This window comes from Balaenoptera physalus (genome assembly GCF_965194825.1).
Source record: "Balaenoptera physalus genome assembly, chromosome: 6".
NCBI classification, from domain to species: domain Eukaryota; kingdom Metazoa; phylum Chordata; class Mammalia; order Artiodactyla; family Balaenopteridae; genus Balaenoptera; species Balaenoptera physalus.
The window spans coordinates 64234770-64254899 of NC_138885.1; the positions used below are offsets into that span (position 1 = coordinate 64234770).

The 20130-nt window shown below is 39.1% G+C and overlaps 1 protein-coding gene and 1 pseudogene across 2 annotated transcripts in view; both read left to right on the forward strand.

Moving 5' to 3' along the window:
• MYO3B (myosin IIIB) overlaps positions 1-20130 on the forward strand; it is a 638187-nt gene that overhangs the window by 441249 nt on the left and 176808 nt on the right. The gene's annotated exons all lie outside the window — the stretch shown is intronic.
• Positions 583-11609, forward strand: LOC309662583 (developmental pluripotency-associated protein 3 pseudogene; annotated as a pseudogene). The gene has a single exon. The product of its transcript is annotated as a developmental pluripotency-associated protein 3 pseudogene (transcript).

Sequence of the window (20130 nt, forward strand, 5' to 3'; positions counted from 1 at the left end):
AAATGTCAGTAAATCTGAGGGTATCAAAGATTTCTGAGCCAGCAAGTTAATTGGTATTTTGATCCTTTTGAGCAACTTAACAACAAAATGGATGAGTTAGCAGTTTCCCCCCTTGATGTTATTCAACAAATAGGTGCGCCTCTTATCTTCCTATTCAGGAGTGCTGTTTTGTAAACTCTTAGCAGGAAATATGCAGACAAAACAATCAAAGGCAGGGCTTATCAGGTGGTGGTAAATAAAAGATAAAGACTTGTTTAATGTTACTCTTTACCTTTTTGTATTTTCTGGCACTCAGGACTGAAGCCTGACGTGCACACCTGAAAGGCAGTGTTTTGAGGATTATGTTGCTGGGTTCCCAAATGCAGAAGGACTTCCCCAAGTCACCCAAGTCTGCAGACATGGCCAAACCTAAAACATTTCTTTGCCCCATCATCCTTGAATTTTCTGGCAAAATGACTTAGAAGTGCCCTTCCTATTTTCCATTCATGGAGCCTTCAGAGAAAGGGTTACTTCCAACACCCTCTCATCAATGGGGCCAGGTGGATTGGAAGCATTCATCTATCTAGTCTCAGGTAGGCATGAGAAGGGCCACCTGACAGTGCTGGGCAGCTGGCTGAAACCTCCTGGAAGTCATGCTGTTGAGACATCACAGAAAATGACTATGAACACTCATTGGCTTTGTGGTCAATGGGCTTTGAAGTATGGTCCGGCAGAAGGTCTATACTGGCATACACACATATGACTGCACATATTGGGATGTGTTCTGGCCAATGTCTAAAGGGTAGCACAGCACATTCAGTTCAAAGTCTTATGGTTTGTTTATTAAACTCTTGTAGTAAATAATATAATTTAGTGAGGAGATCGGAGTTCTCATCTCCTCTTGGATATAGTATTTGGCAAGTAACCTAATATTTCTGTAAAAGGTGTTTCATCATCTGCATGATAAGAAGTCGGGAATACACAGAGCCCACATCCTAAAGATTTTCAGAGATTGCATGCAGATTCCAGGGCCTTAGCCTCTGAGTCTTCCAGAAAGGCCCACCTCTCCCAGTTGAGCTCACAGGAGGGAGAACTGCATCTCCCAGGACCCAGTTCATAACAGTTGTTAAATCAGTGTCTGTTGAACAAAGTGAAACTCTTACCTCTTCTCCTTCATCAGCAACTTCCATTTCTTCTATGATGGCATGAGAGCTATGTGCCCTGGTATCGCCTTCATCTTCTTCTCCCTTCTATTTCTCTACTTCCTCTCCTCCAGAAATCTAGGGTCACCTCTGTCTTCTCACTTTCTTCAAACAATTCATCAAAAGTCCTGCCAACTTTACCTGCTAAAGTTTCTCAAAAAGTTTCCCTTGGGAATTTCCCGATCCCTTCTCCCAAGGCTTTATTAATCCCCCATCCCTTCTCCCAAGGCCTTTTAATAATAATAACAATAATAATAATAGCAACAGCTTGAGATATAATTCATATATGATAAAAATCACCCTTTTAAAGTACACAGTTCTAAAGTTTTAGTATATTCACAAGTTGTGCAACAATAACCACTATCTAATCTGAACAGCTTTTCATGTGCTTATTGGTCATTTGTATTATTTCCTTTGAAGAAAGGTTTATTCAAATCCTTTACCCATTTAATTATTGATTTTTATATATTCTGGATACTAGCCCATTATCAGATATATGATTTGCAAATGTTCTCTCTTATTCTGTGGGTTGTCTTTTCAATTTCATGATGGTATCTTTTCATGAATGAAAGTTTAAAATTTTGATGAAGCCAAATTTTTCTGTGTTTTCTTTTGTTAGTAATGCTTTTGGTGTCATATCTAAGAAACCATGCTTAATCCAAGGTCATGAAGCTTTATTCCTATGTTTTCTTCTAAGACTTTTATAGTTTTAGGTCTTATATTTAGATCAGCGGTCCGTTTTGAATTATCTTATGTATGGTGTGAAGTACAGGTCCAACTTAATTCATTTGTTCATAGATATCGAGCTTTTCCTAGCACTATTTGTTGAAAAGACTATTCTTTCCCCTGTTGAATTGTCTTGGCATCCTTGTTAATAATCAATTGACCATAAATTGGTCATAAGTTATTTCTGACTTCTCAATTCTATCCCATTGATCAATACCTATTCCAAACCTTTTGAGGCTCTTTTGTCCACCCTCTTGACTTAACTTCCTAAATGGACTTCATGCCTGTTCTGTTCTCCAAAGAGCCACAGAGTACAGTTTACCTAAAATTCCCATCTAATCATGTTGCTTCCTTGATTAAAATCCTTAATTGAAATGACCATCCAGACCTCACTGGGTGAGCGTCAACCCCTCTGCCTGATATGGGGAGTCTCCCTGTCTGGATCCTGCCCACCTTTCCAGTCTCTTCTTTCTCGTCTTCCCACCTCTCAGCTCACATTCCAGCAAAAACCAAACTACTTAAGAGTTCTATGAACACCCCACGTCATTCCATGCTTCCCTGCTTTTGCTCATGTTGGGCTCATGCTTTGGTGCCTGAATCCCCTTCTCCAAGTTTTCAGTCAGCTGACTTAACCTGGCTAACCCCTGCTCATTCCTCAGGACTTTGAACAGGCATTTTCTTCCCTGAAACACCCTCCTTGGCTCTCCCAGGCTGAGTTAGGACCCTCTCTGATGCGCTTTATCAGTAGCACTTACTACATTGAGGTAGAAACTAGCTGCCGCTCTTACCTTGACATTAACCACCTGGGAGGCAGGGATATTTTCCAGCCAACTTTGTATCTGTACTGTCCAGCACTGTCCCTGATACGAATTAGGTGTTTAATAAATATTTATTGAATTGAATCAAACTCTTACTCCTTCCCGTTCATCACTATGTTCTTTTACCATCTCCTGACTGACTCTTTGGTCCTTGCAGTTTTGAAGTGCATGACAAGAATATGGAGCTGGCTTTGTTGAGGTTAAGTTTAATTTGCATTATAAAGTAGGATCTAGATTGTTAGAGCATAAGATTTCAGGTAAGTGATAATAGCTCTCTATCAAGAAAAGGTAAGAAACCATAATAAGTTAATAAAAAGTCTCTACCCAGCTTGAAAATGCTATTATTAGAGTTTGATACATTAAAAAGGTGACATTTAAACAAACTTTCCTTCCTTCTCTCTACAAGACATGCTGATTTTTTTTTTTTTCTAGAAGAGACAAACTTCATAGGACAAGGGAGATTCTCTGCTCTGGCTCCTTTCTAGCCTCTTTTCTCATCTTCCCACCTCTTAGCTCACATTCCAGAAAAGAAGGAATCTTTTAGATTAGAGTTCCCTAACATAGCACAACATATGCCCTATTAAGGCAAGAGCCTCTAAAAGCAGGCTGCTTACTTGGTGTATTAGTCAGGAATCTTTTAATAACAAGTGACTGAAACTGAAGTGAATTGAAGCAAAATTTAAAAGGGGATGATATATTGGCTTACATAACTAGGAAGTTCAAAGATATGTCTGGATACAGGACATCAAGCAATTTTACCAAGCAACTGTCTTCTTTTCAGCAGCTTTGCTTTCCCTCTTTTGAGTTTCTTGTCAGCTAGGCAGTTCTTCCTCACATGTTGGCAAAGATGGTCCCTGGAAGCTCCTGTAGGAAGCATCCTAAAGGCTTAGCAACATCAGCAGCAAGCAAGTTCCTGAGAGTTCGCATACAAGGAACTCTCTGGTTGTCCCAGCTTGGGTCATGTGCCGGTGCTTATACCAGGAACTGTGCCCAGGGGGATGATTGGCAGGGTCTTTGGTCAAGTGCCAGGGCATGGAGTCAGCCCCATGTGCACCATGGTCTGAGGGGCTCTGTTAAAGGAAGGAGAGGAAGAGGGTGGATAGGCTAAGACCATAGGCATTCATTACCCCTTATCTGACGAATACATACCCTGGAATCAACTGTAACAGTGCCAAAAGGTCTACCCCAACCCGGGTAGCTAGAGGAGATCTTTAATTTAGAATTTTCTAAGAAGAATAAAAGTTCTGTTGACAATGACAATGTTAACTCTGGAATGAAAACTATATACAGTTTACTAAGTTAACCTAAGCGTAGTTGGCTTTTTGTTTTTTGGGATCTTTGTCTTTTGAACCACCGCTCTACTATACAGCAGGTTTCTGAAAACAGTTTCCAGCTCTACTTCACCAAGGGATTAGAAAAAACTTATAATCTATTCTGGCCCAGTTTGAATTCATCTTCTTGCATTTTTGACACTTTTCTCTTTATCAGTATGGGTCATGATAGCCTTGTCCTATCTAGGACTGTGTTGGATGTCACTTTTCTTTGTCAGGGTCTCTCACCTGGCCTCTGTTTGTACTCTGAGAATAGTCTTCAGTAATTACTTTGCTCAAGAAGGCTGCTTCTTCCCTTTTATACTGCAGAATTCCTGCCATGATTTAATACTCCCTTAGCAAAGCCTTCTTTCTATTTCAATTTATACTCTAAGAGAGAAGACCCATAAAACTCCTCACTGAGGACATCTCCAGAGTTGACCAACTGACTTTCTTGGATTCTAGAGCAATCCTTTGAGATCCACATACTTTTGCCAGTGGATTGTCTGGAGCAACTCTAGACATCCAGACATTTTTGGAGTCGACCTTTGTTTTCAAGTCTTTCATATTTGGACTTTGACCGTTGACTTCTTACTTATTTTTGTATCTCTGGCATCTTGTATGGTATGGTGTCTGGCCCATGGTGTATGTTTAGTATTTCTCAAATGAGGGAATCTATCAATTAGGAATGCATTTGACTGTGAATAACAAACAATAAATATTTTTAGTGGCTTAACCCAGAGTTTCTCAGTCTCAGCACTGCTGACATTTTGGACCAGGTACTTCTTTGTTGTGGAAAGCTATCCCTGTGCCTTGTAGGATGTACAGCAGCATCCCTGGCTTCTACCTTTTAAGATGCGAATAGCAACGCCCCCCCCCACCCGAAATTGTGACAATAAATATTGTCTCCAGATATTGGCAAATGTCCCCTGGGGAGCAAAATTGCCCAAACTGAGGACCATTGCCAAATAGATTTGTTGGTTTGTTTGTTTCTCACAAAAAGAAATTGAGAGGTAAGCTATTTTTAATGTTATATTAGCTGTTCAATGACGTTATCAGGGGCCTGCGTATCTTCTGACCTCCTTTCATTTCTTTTTACCATCTTTAGTGTGTATGGGTTAGCTTATAGTCTCATGGTTACAAGGTCGCTGCTACCTCTCCAGGCATTGTGTCTGCATTCAAGGCAGGAAGAAAGGGAAGGGGCAGGATGAATAGCTAAGTCAGCCACATTTGCCCAGCTTTTATTAGGAAAGAAAAGATTTTCCCAGAAACCATTTCACATAACCTCTCACTGGCCTGGACTGAGTCACATGACCATTCCTAGCTACAAAGAGGGGCTTAGAAAGTGGGGAACAGGTCTGGGGCTGGGTGCATTGTGACCAAAGAAAAACTGGTGTTCAGTTAGCTAGGAAGAAGTGGGAATGGTAATGGGAGAGGCACTAATTATGCTTGTCACAGAAAAGAAATCTAATGTTTATTAATTGAATGAAGGAGTGACTGAACGACTAAGGGGCTGAATGAACTTGAATAAATACTTTCAGTTCCTCACAACCCACTCATTTCTTACTCCTTGCCAACAGCTTCTTCCTCAGGATTATAGTTTAAGAATTAAAAAGTGCAGAAGTGCCTGAGTGGAAGCAGGCAAGATATTGAGGACCCTTTAATCCCATTGCCATGGAAAGATGTGTTTGCAGTTTTAAGCATGGAACAAATTCTTTTAGCTCTTGCAAAGTGAACTGAATGTCATCAGTTATCACTGGGAAAACTTTATCTATAAGGACGGGGTCCCTGATATTCTCTTACAGAGTCCCAGGGTTAGTACTGGCTCACAGAACAGGAGGTGAGAGAAAAATCAGCATCACAGAAGAATCCAGACATCTCAAGAAAGACTGAAATCCAAATTTCAATTTTCAAAAAATAAAGCTGCTACTTTCTTCTCTGGGTAGTGAGCAGTGAGTAAGGAAACACAAATCCTCCAGCAGCTAGGATGGCGATACCATGCCTTATCTCTCCCAGGACATCCCTGGGTTTTTTTTCTTTTCACCTATAACCACACAGGTGAGAGCTTGACATAAAATAGATCTTAATGTGCTATTTAGATAAGTTACTATATCTGCAGCTAAGTGAACAGAGTCCTCAGTTCCCTGCAAATTGATTTACGTGGTTGCGAGAGACATGTAAGAGATAATACTTAGGGAGGATAATGGACAGCTTCAGCATTGTGAGTAAAATATATTGCATGCTTATGTGAACAGTCTCTGCATTTAGCTTCTAGGGGCAGCAGTTGAGTGGTGGCATTCTCTGGGAGGAATCTCTAACAACTGCTGTTCTTGTATACTGTCATTCCTACCCTTTTGTTGTTGTTGTTGTTTTGAGAGAATGAGCTGCTCACCGCTCCCCAACTGTGTGTGCATTGATGCCTTTTGTGTAGGTGAGACCTTGGATGACTTCTTTTCTCCCTTAACTCTTATATTACCATTGTTATAACTTTGGTTAGTGCAATAAACAAGAAGCATTCTAAAACTACCTTTTAAGATATCATTGAAAAACTCTAAGAGATGGCCTGGTCCAACTTTCCCATTTCACAGATGAGAAGACTGAGGCCAGAAGGATGATGTAGCTTTGCCAAGGTCCCATCTCTAAGGAGGTGACAGTATCAGTAACTCTCCAGGTTACTATGGACTGAAGAGAATTTCTGTGACCACCTCTCTCCATTCCTAGGGTGCAGTATGGATTCAACTTGGCCTGGCCTGACCTGAAGATCCCTCCCAACTTGCCTATAGATGATTCACAATCCCAAAACTTATTCTTTTAAGACCCTCCCTTTCTCACAGAGCCCACACTGCTGACAGCTGTTTCTTATCTATTCAAGTATCAGAAAAATCATTTTTGTAGCTGATAGCTCTGCAGATTGAGACTGAAATCTATAGTGGTGATTTGAAAAGTGGATACAAGAGGTAATATCAATCACACTACTCTCCAAAGATACTGAGTAGCAGCAGTAATAAGCCCAGGCTGTCTTTCCCAATTTCCTTAATGTCTGCTCTGTGGGCAGCCTCATGAGCTAATTCAGTTATAGGGAGGAATCCATATAGTAAAGAAACACAGGGAACAGTGGCCATGCTATGGAAACAGTATGTGAAGAAATAATAAAGGAAAACACGAAGAAAGATGCTATGAAGATGTTAGACAGTATCAGTGCAGTTGAGAAGACTGCCACCCTGGACTTTTGAATTGGCTGCCCGGCTTATTCTATGAAAATCAGTAGATGAATTAAAACTCTATGTCCCTGCTTGGAGATTCCTTAAACAAATTTCAGTGGGACTAGCTTATGTTGGATAATAACAATGAAGCAACAGAAAGAAGACAGAGTGAAGAAAATAATGGACAAAAAAGAGAAAAGGTGGAAGAGGAGGAGAATGCGAGGAAACCTCCTGGCACAGAGACGGCAAATGGGCGCCACTTTGCTCTCCAGCCCCAGCTGCAGACCTTGCTCCTCAGTCAAGGCACATTTCCTCCAGAGCCCAGATGGGGCTTTGGAATTCCCTCCAATATGGTGCTCTAAGAAACCACTGCCCAGTCCATCAGCTGACCCACAGTTGACCTCTTAGTCATTCCTGTTCTAGCATGTTCTATTCACTTTACAGTGCATATCTGCCCAACCCTGAAAACCATGGTTTAGGGATGACTCAGAGGAAAAATTGCTAGCTGCTTTTTCATAGACGTTTGGGTTGGGGAAGAGAAAAATAAATTTTTGTTAAAGAAAGGAAGAGAAGAAAGGAGAGAGGAGCATTTATTGACCATCTGCTTAAGGCAGGCTTCTTGTTAGTGCTTTACGTATACATCTCACTTACTACTGGTACTAGCCCCCCAAATAGATAAAATTATTCCACTTTTGCAAATGAGGAAACTGGTTAAAGTCACACAGTTAGTCTGTGGTAGAGTCAGGATATGAAATGAGAGTCAATCTGATTTCATAGCCCATCCTCAAAATACATGAATGACACAGCTGAACACATCCAAATATTCATTGCAAAATCAATCTGTAGAACTCAGGCAGAAAAAAATACATTCATAATTTTACTAGTTGTGAAATAGAATGATCAGTTTAAAGCTTAACTTTCTATTACAAATTAATTTGTGAATAAACTCAGCCTCAATCTCTAATTCTGTTTTTCTTCTTTAGAAAGTCTCCCATTTAGAGCATATGAGGAGGCAGCAACAGCATCAGAAACATTTATTAAGCGCCTATTGTGTGCGCCAAGTGCTGTAGTGAGCACTACGGAATTAGAATTTACAATCTCAGGACTTCCACAATCTAATAGCATAGATCAACGTGACTTTTTATCCCAAGGTCCAAATTTGAAGAGTCTTCATAAGGATATAACGGATATAATGACTTTTTTTTTTTTTTTTGGTAGCAGATGGTGGCCAGCTGTTCTGTCTTTTTTAAAGGCCAAACATGAAGGGAAAAAAAAATTAAAATAAAAGGCCCTATGGTAAATATGAGAAAGAACTTAGTAAACTAAATCTGGATTTTTATACACACTGAAGGGAAATGGGCAATTGGTGGTAATTATCAAATTATCCAAGCCAAAATAGCTCAGTTCCCTCCATTATCTACATAAGAGAAAATTATTTATATGGAGTTAATTGTTCAGGTAATTGTCCTGTATTTCGGGTGTCTGAGGAGACAATCTGGGTGGTCACTGATACAGATATAGGGTCCCTCAAGGGATATTTTAAAATAGGGAAAGGATTGCTACTCTTCACCATATGATTGGGGATATTTCTACTTCGATGCAGGAGATATTAATCAAACTAGTATACAGGATTCTTTGACCAGTATTTGGGCCCATCGTAATTAAACCATAACAATTTTTACTTAATGTTTGAAATTAATTTTCAAATTGCAAAAATAATGTATGAATACCATTTCCTCTAAAATTTTAAAATATTATATGTTAGGCTAAAGTCTTTCTTTCTGCTTCCCTAATTCCATTTCCCAGCATCCCCATCATGGCCCCTCTCTAGCGTATCCACTATTATTTTTTGGGTAGTTTTATCCTTTCAGAATACAGACACACACACACAAGAAGAGAGAGAGAGAGAGAGAGAGAGATTGAGAAAGGGAAAAACCCCTAAATTTTCAGCTTGAATCACACATTTTATACCGTTTGGCAACTTGCTTTCCTATTTAACAATATGTATTAGAGATAAATCCATGTTGTTCCATAGCTGTAACAGATTCCTTTTAACTCCCTCATTGAAACCTGTGATATTTATTTAGCCATCCCTCTCCTGGTGGATATTTACATTGTGTCCAATTGTTTGCCAGCAAGGCTCAATAAACAATCCTAAATATTAAACATGTGTGAGAATTTCTTGAGGGTAGATTTTGAACAGTTGCCCTTTCCAAGGGAAAGTGATGTGCTCCAGAAAGTCATTTGGACCTAACAAAGAAAAAGGATGACAGAGAGACATGGGAGCCAGTTTCTTTCCTGAGATAGACTGGATCACTGTAGACAAGTCACTTCACTTCTGTGGTATTCTGTTTGTCTAAGACAGTGGTTTTTCAACTATCTCACACATGAGACTATCCTGGAGGGCTAATCTGTTCAAACACAGATTGCTGAGCCCTACCCTCAGAGTCTCTGATTCAGTAGGGAGGTGTCTGTGCAAGTTTCCAGGTGATGCTGCTGTAGGAGACTTCCAACTTACCCAAATGTAATAACAATCACCCAAGATTTGTGATAGTAACAGTACTGGGTTAATGATAAACATCAGTTTTAAAATCACAGAAGTAATTATTTAGGCCAAGGGACATGTCAACATGGCATCTTTGTTGGAAGGAATCTTAAAGTGTCATCCAATTCAACTACCTAGCTAAAACTAGAATTTCTTTGGCAACATGCTTGACCTTGTCAGTCTGATTCCTACTGAATAGCTCTGAGTCTAAGAATTTACTCTCTGGCTCCTGAGGCAGCTCATTCCATGTTTCAGATGTTTGATCACAGCCAAGTCCTTCCTAACCTTGACCAAAACCAACCTTCAGAAACTCCTATACATTCATCCCAGTTCTACCCTCTGGGCTTCAGACAACAAATCAGCTCCCTTCTCCACTTGATGGCAGTCAGCTATTATGTTCCCCTCAGTCAGTGGTTCTCAGACTCTACAGTGCATCAAAATCACCATAGGAGCTTGTTAAAATATAGATTCTTCAGCCCTGACCACAGAGATTCTGATTCTCTATCTGGAGTGTGACCCAGGAATCCACATCTTTTATGAAATCTCCAGGTGGATCTGATGCAGGTGGTCTGCACATGACAGTTTAAGAGACTAACTATGTTCAGGACACACTACCCCAAAATATGACACCTTGGCATATTGAATATTTCAGACTGAAGGAATTTGAGAAATGACGTGTGTAGGAAGGACTTGCTGACCTTCCATGAAGCAGGCCATAAAACTGTCCTGTGTGAGATTTTTCTCTCACCACAGTTAGTCAGAGTTTGGATTTTTCTCACTCTTTCCCGGATCTATAGTTCTTCCCTGTTACTTTGTAGCAGTTTGAGAGTCGTAAGCATCACCTTCCCCTGGAACCCAAAGGAACTTCAAGCTGTGACTAGACTTCCAATGGACTCATCAGAGTTTAACCCAACCTGAACCCTGGAGTCTCCTCAGATGTCCATCGAAGAAAATTCCCAGGAAGTTCCAGCTGCCTCTCAACCTGTCTCTGAAGTGTTAATAAAGAACCTTCGTAACTTGACTCTCAACCCTAGTACCAAATCCCCTTCCCTTCTACCAGAATATCCACCTCAACAGGGTGGCCAGAGACTTGGTGAAGGCATACCCTATAGGAGGAGAGGAGTGAGGACATTGTTAATTGCTTGGGAAGAAAGGATAGAAAGGATGATTCAAGTTATTAAATACCACTGCGGCAACCAATTTCCTCTGACTCAAAGAGAACCTTGGCAGAAGGAAGTTGAGACTTAGTCAAACATGGAAAGATTTAGATGCAGCTGTCATTATTGCCTGTATCATAGAGCTCCTTCTGAGGATACTATCACGGAGAATAATTATGACACAGAGTCGATTGAGCCATAAACTTTATTCTTGTACTGTTTTTTTCTTGCTAATAATTTTAGGATCATTATGAAACAGCTTGGGAAAGCTACTCTACTCTAGGAGAGACTGTGTACCAATATTTTGATGACCTGTAAGTTCTGTGATGTGTTTTTTTCTTGCATCTCTTTTCTATCTTGATACAGGTAACTTATAAGGAATCTATGTATTGATAGTTTGCATTTGAATAACTTGAGTTCCTGGAATAATTTGAATATACTTGAGTTCCACTTCTTGATTTGACACAAAGAAGCACTAATAGGTCTCAAGTATTGCCTGTTTTAGCAGCCTGAAGTCAGTAAGATGAAACCCAATATCAAGAATTTGAAACAAATTAACTTGTGTGGAAGGAATGTAAAGAAAACATTGGGTAGTTTGGCTAGAGCATAATTAGAGCAAGGTGTATTAACTAAATTCTCTGGTTTTCAAAAATTTGAATTGTAATAAAATTTTTTTTTTTTTAATTTTATTTATTTATTTATTTATGGCTGTGTTGGGTCTTCGTTTTTGTGCGAGGGCCTTCTCTAGTTGCGGCAAGCGGGGGCCACTCTTCATCGCGGTGCGCGGGCCTCTCACTATCGCAGCCTCTCTTGTTGCGGAGCGCAGGCTCCAGACGCGCAGACTCAGTAATTGTGGCTCACGGGCCCAGTTGCTCCGCGGCATGTGGGACCCTCCCAGACCAGGGCTCGAACCCGTGTCTCCTGCGTTGGCAGGCAGACTCTCAACCACTGCGCCACCAGGGAAGCCCTGTAATAAAAATTTTTGATGTGCTATTTCAATTTTCAGTAGTAAATAAATGTTATGTATGGAGGATCTTATTAAAATTTGAGACATATTTGAGTACCTGTAAAAAAAAAAAAACTGTCTTGTGAATGGTGCCCTCCGTACACCTAGAGGAAAGGAGCATCCTTATCTCTGAAGACAAAGGGACACAGAGAGGACAAACAGGCCTTGTTCAGTTTCCCCCAGTTTACTATACTTAGCTCAAACTCCTTGTTTATCACACATTTCCACAGCTCTCTACCCTTCATCACAGCTAGTATAAAAACACTCAAGTTTAATCATTTCTTTGGGTCTTCATTTCCTTATGAAGGCTCCTGTGTCACATAAAACTTATATTGAATAAATTTATGTGCTTTTCTTCTGTAAATCTGTCTGTGAAAGTCTAATTCTCAGACCCAGACAGGGAAGGACCCTAAGAGAGTCAAAGAAAACTTTCCCGTCCCGTATAAGACCCTGTTAAGTATTTTTGTCTCTTAAGTTCAATGCCCCCAATGTCTTCACCAGTTCTCAGATAATGTGGCTTGAGTTCCCTCACCATCCCAGCTGCTAAAGGCTGCCTGCCAAAATACACCCCCAAATATACTCATTAACCCCCTCTACCCTGATTTGTTATTCTTCATAGCACTTGTCCCTACATCAACATGATGTCCTTTATGTACTTGTTTAACGTTTGTCTCCCCCACTAGAATGTAAGCTTTATGAGGGTGGGGAAATTGTCTGCCTTGCTCACTCATGTCATTCCAGCACTTCCATCAGTATCTGACACATTAATAGGTCCTAAATGAAGTTTTATTTAATAAACAAATGAGTAGAGTGGGGATGAAAAGTCAATTTAATTTAGAAAGTGATGAATGGGAACAGCATGGTTATATCAGAGTCCTAAAACTGTACAGAAGGAATGATCCATCCTAAAGGAAGTTATTTGCTTAAGGTTGTTTTTTATTAAAAAAAAAAAAAAGGAAAATAAAAATGTATAATTAACCTTTTTTAAAAGTCTCACTATTGACTTAGGTCTGTGCACATCTCCATTTAGAGGTTATGGATGTTTTGCATGTGTTTGAGTGCAAAACTCAAACTGGAGGGATGAATCAAAGCAGAGCTCGTTCATTATAGGTTGGGATTTCAAAAACATCTTTAAAGGAGGCAGATCCTCCCCAAACAACATAAAAATGCAGGAGGAGAATAACTAAGATAAGAGGCACAAATTTAAAATGTCAGGCATTACAAAAATGTAAGCAATCGCCAATGCTAATACAATTTTTACCTAAAATAGATACCTCTTAGTTCTCTGTCTCTTCTTTTCCTTTCCCCTTCCAGGAGTATGGGTAATCATTAGGAAAAAATAGAGGAATTAAATTCATTGTACTGTATATTGTCCATGGTCGGAGGACGTCATTGTCAGAAGACTTTGCTGAAAACAAAAGGGAAGTTCAGCCACATCTAATTAAGGAAATGCAAATTAAAACCACAATTAAATACCATTTTACACCTATTTTGGCAGTAATCGGTGTGTCTGACAATTCCTAGGGTTGCCATGGATAGAGGGCAGCAGGACTCTCATACTCCACTGGTGAGGCTATAAATTGGTGTGATCACTTTGGAAAACAGCTTGACTTTCTTGGTAAACTCTGACATGAACATATTACACTAACCAATATTTCCACTTCAAAGGTTATAAGTAGAAAAGTGGCAGTATTTCTGAGCACACTAGACTTTTAGACTGCTTGGTAGCACCGGGTCTACCTAAGTGTGAGGACTTCCTGCTTCCACCTGCCCATGTGTTTGTGCTCCTTTGGGTCAAACCTCCATAGCCTGAATTTTTCAATTTCTTTCTTTCTCTTGTTTAAAGATATTTTCAGAAGAAAGTAAAATCATGACTTACATACAGATGTAAGGATGCATGTGTTTAAAGAATTTATTTTATTCACATGATATGAGGGAACCAAGCAGATGTAATAATTGGTTCAAAGGAAAAGTCAAACTAGCAGAGGCTTATATGAAGTAAAGGAATGTTGAGATGAATTGTGAATAGAGACAAAACTGATTTTTCCACAGTGGAGAGGAAGTCAATTAAAATCATCACCAGAATGGACAGAATTTATGTATCTATCAGTTACCTGCAATTTAGAAAGAGTTGCAAAATAGCTCAAAGAAGGTGAATGGGGCTAGAATCTGATAACCCTGGAGGGTACGCTAAAGACAATGTCTGTTGTTTTCCATTGAAACACCAACACCTTACTGATACACTAGTGCAAGTAGAGTATTGTTTGGATCTCTCACACATGTGTCAAGGAGGGCCTGACAGCCGACGTTCAGATGTAGGAAATCAACACTTCTCCTAAGTCAAAAGCCCAATATTCCAGATCACTGTAGACACTCCAGTTAGCTGGAAATTGCTGGAGGATCAAAGGTACCTGTTCGAGAGTCAAAGATACTACCCAGTATATACAATACATCAGGTGTATACACTAAGAGCTAAGAGTAGACGTAGGTTTGATGAGTGTAAAGAGGCCTGAATTTGGTATTAGAAGACCTGGGGAAGTCTCAGCTCTTCTTACTAAGTTTGTGACCTTGAGCCAGTTGCTCTGGCTCTCTGGCTTTCTCTCAGGCTTTCTCCTCTAAACGAAGTAAGAATTTTTATTGATGACTCTAAATTCCCTTCAGGATCCAAATGTTTATTAGATGAGCCAGCTAATCCCCTGCACAGATGGCCCTGCAACAATGCCCAGGCACAGAGAGTTTTGACACAGGACAGGGAAGATCTGTTTGTGAAAACATGAGGAGGAACAGCTGGATTTGGATGTCCTGGACCCCCAGTGTACAGTACACAAACCCAACATCTGTGGGAAACTTGGGAAGTTCAGTGACAAAGGGAGAAGTGAGAGAGAGGAAAGGAAGATATTAAAAAACAACCTTCTACCAACTCATGGTTTTGCACAAGACTTGCCTCTACCATTAGTGACATTGTAAGAAGTTTATCACCAGGGTTGGCTCTGTCTTTACTCTGAGCTTAAATAACAGCAAAGGGGAACTGGAACTGTATTAGGGTTCTCCAGAGAAATGGACCAATAGGATGTGTGTGTGTGTGTGTGTGTGTGTGTGTGTGTGTGTGTGTGTGTGTGTGTGTGTTTATATATACAGATATAGGTATAGATGTAGATCTCTCTCTCTCTTTCGCTCTCTCTCGGTCTCAGAGAAATTGATTTATTTTAAGGAATTGGCTCATGTGATTGTGGAGGCTGTCAAGTCAGAAATCTGCAGGGCAGGCTGTGAGACTGAAAATTCCAGCAGGAGTTGATGTTGTAGTCTTGTGTCCAAAGGCAGTGTGGTGATAAAATTCCTTTCTTTTCAGGGACCGTAGACTTTTCTCTTAAGGCTTTCAACTGCTTGGTTGAGGCTCACTGCATTATGGAGGGTAACCTGCTTTACTCAAATATTAACGATATTAATTTTTCTGACCCAGAAACGTAGTATCTCTCTCCATCTATTTAGGTCTTCTTTCATTTTTCTTAACCAATGTTTTATAATTTTCAGCGCACAGATCTTGCATATTTATTGTCAGATTTATCTCTATGTATTTCACATTTTTAAATGTTATAAATGATATTGTTTTTTCAATTTCAATTTTCAATTGTTTGTTGCTAATATATAGAAATACAATAATTTTTGTATATTGATCTTCAACCTACAATATTACTAAATTCACTTATTAGTTCTGGTAGGGGTATTTTTTGTTTTGTAGATTTCATTGGCTTTTCTACGTAGACAATTGTGTCGTCTTCAAATTAAGATAATTCTACTTATTCCATTCTTATATAGATGCTTTTTATTTCTTTCTCTTGTTTGCACTGGCTAGAACCTCTTCAGTGTTGAATAGAAGTGGTGATAGTACGCCTACATGACTTGTTCCTATCCTTAGGGGGATAGCATTCAGTCTTCCACCATTGAATATAGTGTTAGCTGTAGGTTCGTCATAGATAGTTTATTTTTTCAGGTTGAGGAAATCCCCTTTTAGTATGAGCCTATTGAAAATTTTTGTTTTTTAAAAAATAGTGTTGGATATTGGATTTTGTCAAATCCTTTTCCTCATTTATTAAGATACTATGCTTTTTCTCTTCTAGCTTGTTAACATGGCATAAAGTTGTTTGTAATATTCCCTTATACTTTTAATATCCATAGAATCTATAGAATATCACTTATCTCATACCTTTGTTTTCTTTTCTTCCCTTCCATTCCCTTCCCTTCCCTTCCCTTCCCTTTCCTTTCCTTTCCTTTCCTTTCCTTTTCCTGATCTGTATGGCTAGAGGCTTATCAATTTTATTAACCTTCTCAAAGAACAGCTTTTAATTTCATTCATTGTCTCTTTTCTATTTCAATGATTTTTCACTATGATCTTTATTATTTCCTTTCTTCTGCTTACTTTGGGTTTAATTTGCTCTTTTTTTCCTAATTTATGGTGGAGGTTGAGATCATGTATTTGAGACCATTCTTTTTTTCTATTATAGGTGTTTCATGGTATACATTTCTAAGTACTACTTTAGTTAGCAGTCTCCCACAAATTTTGGCAGGTTGTGTTTTCATTTTCATTCGATCAAATTTAATTTCTCTTTTGAGTTCTTCTTTGTTATATGGGTTATTTAGAAGTCTGTTCATAAATATTTGGTAATTTTCCAGATACCTTCTTGTTAATTTCTAATCTAATTCCACTCTGGTCAGAGAACATACCTTGCGTGACTTGAATATTTTTAATTTATTAAGTCATGTTTTATGGCCCAGAATATGGCCTATTGTGGTAAATGTTTTGTATGTATTTGAAAAGAATATGTATTCTATTATTGTTGGCTGGAATTTTCTATAAATGTCCATTAGGTTAATAAGTTGGTTGTTCATACCTTCTTTATCCTTGATGATTTTTTTTTTTTTGCCTACTTGTTCTATCAATTATTGGAAGAGGGTATTGAATTCTCTGACTATAATTGTGTATTTGTTTATTTCTCTTGGCAGTATTAACACTTTTAGGTTCATGTATTTTCAAGCTTTGTTTTTAAGTGCAAAAATGCTTCAGATTTTTAGGTTCTTCTGATGAATTGACCTCTTTATCACTATGAAATAAACTTCTTTATCCCTGGTAATATATTTTTGCTCTGAAATCTACTTTGTTTGATATTAATATAGCCAGTCCAGTTTTAATTTGACTGGTGTTAGCATGGTATATCTTCTTCTTTTACTTTTAACTTATTTTATCTTTATATTCTGCATTTTTTGGTAAGACTTGATGATCTAGAGAGATTCTTTGTGGTGGTTTAAAGATATGTCCACAAATCACTTGATACTCCTCCCTTTAAGAGGTAGAACTTAAATTCTCTCTCATTATATGCAGTCTGGACTTAGTGACTTGCTTCTAATGAATAGAAGAATATGGAAGAAGTGATGATGTATCACTTCTAAGCCTCGGTCATAAATGGCATTGCAAATTCCTTCTTGCTCTCTCTCTGGGATCCCTTGTTCTGGTGGAAGTCATGTTCTATGTTATGAAGATACTCAAACAGTCCTCTGGAGAGGCCCATGTGCCAAGGAACTGAGAGGCATCCTGACAATAGCCAGTAAGGAACTAAGGCTTTCTACCCTTAGCCTTGTGGCTGCACCATCTTGAAAATAGATCCTCCAGCCTTAGTCAAGCCTTTAGATGACTGCACCCTTGGCCGACATCTTGACTGTAATCTCATGAAAGACCCTGAGCCAGAATTGCCAGATAAGCTGCTCCTAAATTCCTGACCCTCACAAACTATGAGATGATAAATGTCTACTTTTTAGGCCATTAAATTTGTTATGTAGCAGTAGAAAACTAGTATATCCTAGGATCGTACAGATCCTTCCAGTTTATGATTCTAGTGTTTAAATGAAGAAGGATGTGTCTCTAGTTGCCCGTTGCTTTTACTAGCACTTTACAAACCGTTTTGCCTGTTGTATTTTAAAACTCTTCCTTGAAAAGTCTGCATTCCATACAACAAGACATTTTAGGCAGAAAATTAAATAACATTTTGAATAGAGATATTTTTCAACTGGATATTTACTATTTTAATAGCTTATGTGATTTAATAAGATGAGGCCTTACCCAGTCAATGAATGATTACAAAATGAACACACTACCCATATCTACCACCAGATCAAGAACAGAAATGTGTTTTATTAATAAACAATAATGTGGGAATTCCCTGGCAGTCCAGTGGTTAGGACTCCACGCTTTCACTGCAGTGGGCCTGGGTTCAATCCCTGGTTGGGGAACTAAGATCCCACAAGCCACACAGCATGGCCAAAAAAATAATAGTAATAATAATAATTTTTAAAAAATAATTTTAAAAAAATGATGAGGCCTTGGGAAATTTAACACTTGCCATAGAGTTCTGAAGGAGAGAAGAGCTCTTAGGTCCTTGGAGGGCCAACAGGAGCTATGTGGACCGCTTGGCATTGTATGCAATGTGTTGTGTCAAGAGCATCTTCCTAAGAAAGAATGTGTATAGCTTTTACCAGATTTTCATAGTCTTGCCCCCCACATTAAAAAAAAGAGTTAAGAACCACTTATTTGGTTCCCATTGCCACCTATGAGAATTCAAGTACAGAGAGGTAAGTGACTTACCTATGGTTAGAAACAGAGACTTTCTCATTCTTAACTCAAGGCTCAAACTCCCATCTGAGAGATGAATTCTACCCACCAGAGACAGCTCAGAGCGGAACTGGTCTTTACAATGCTCTCAAGTGCCCAGACCCTCAAGACAAATCTTTACATGTATTATTTTGCTGTTGCATATCTCCTGTTTGTTTAACTCATCACGCTGCTTCAAGAAGTGGGTGGAATGGATCTTCTCCAAAAGATGTCGCCTTGCTGGCAGATCTTTTATCTTGGTGCCGTTCAATTTTGCCCTTAATATTGAAGCACACAGAAGCTCAGCCAAATTCCTCCCCCCCACACAACACCCCCCGCCATGGTATCTGCTAGAATACAGAATTACTCTGTGGAGGAAACACAGTGTATTTCTCTGACCTGATTCCTGTAAGCATATCACTTACATGTTTCCTCAATATTTTTTGAAACCTTCACATCTTTGCAATAACTGTTATCCATCTCTTTCTGAACTAAGCCAGATATGAATGTTATCATCATAATAAATTAAAAGATTTGGGTTGAAGAGTCAAAAATCAAAGTTAATTTCTAGTATTTATGTTAGTTCAAGATACATTCTGCTTATTTAGAAATTAGAAATTGCTAAGAAGCATCCATGGTTGCTCAAAAAACAAGTATAAGTCCTTGAATGGAGAGCTAGAACATATATTGCAATCTTCTTATATCTTGTGCAGTGCTGGTGATTCATTAGATTCTCTCTAAATACTTCATCACCAATAGTGTTGAGCAGTCATCCTGAGCAAGCCTGACTGATTAAAGCCAAGGGAGCCCATGTTCTAAATGGCCAGGCCTAAAGGAAAGAGAGTAGGAAGTCCTGGTATTACCACTGACTTTTACATCTTAAGCTATCTATACTTCAGCTTTCCCAAGACATTCACCCCTATAGATTTGCCATCTATTCCCACCATCCCCATGCACTCTAGGACACAATCTTTTTACTTTGGTCAAATACAAATCCAAGAAGCCATGACTGAAACTACAGTCCTGGAGAAACTAGGCTGAAGAAACGAGGCGGAAGAATTGTGCTGATGCACGAACTGCCCAGGCCTAAGCCTGACTCCTGGCTGTCCCTCCTCCCGCTCAGCTCCGGAAGACAACTGCTGTGAGCAGGTTCCTGGGCTTGGCCAAATGACCTAGCATGGTCCTGGCCACCATTCAGGGGTTCCGAGAGAGCACTGCTCCTCCTCCTCAAAGGTGGAAACAGAGACCCAGAGCCTTGGAATCATTCCCAGCATCTCTGAATGCAAATGTTTTCAGCAAATTCAGCATTCAATCCTAACTTGTAAAACAGTCTTGTAGCACTAAGATAAATTTAAATGGCTCAAGTGTTAATCGGGTGTGTTTATTTTTCCATAAACAGAAAGACGTGGGAATATTTGGCAGGAGGAAAGGACATATTTTATGTTTTGGTGATTTTCTTAAAAAGTAAAAACAACTCTATATTTTAACTGGATATTTTATTCTAAATAGTCTAAAATAATAGAGTCAGTCTATTCTAAAATAAC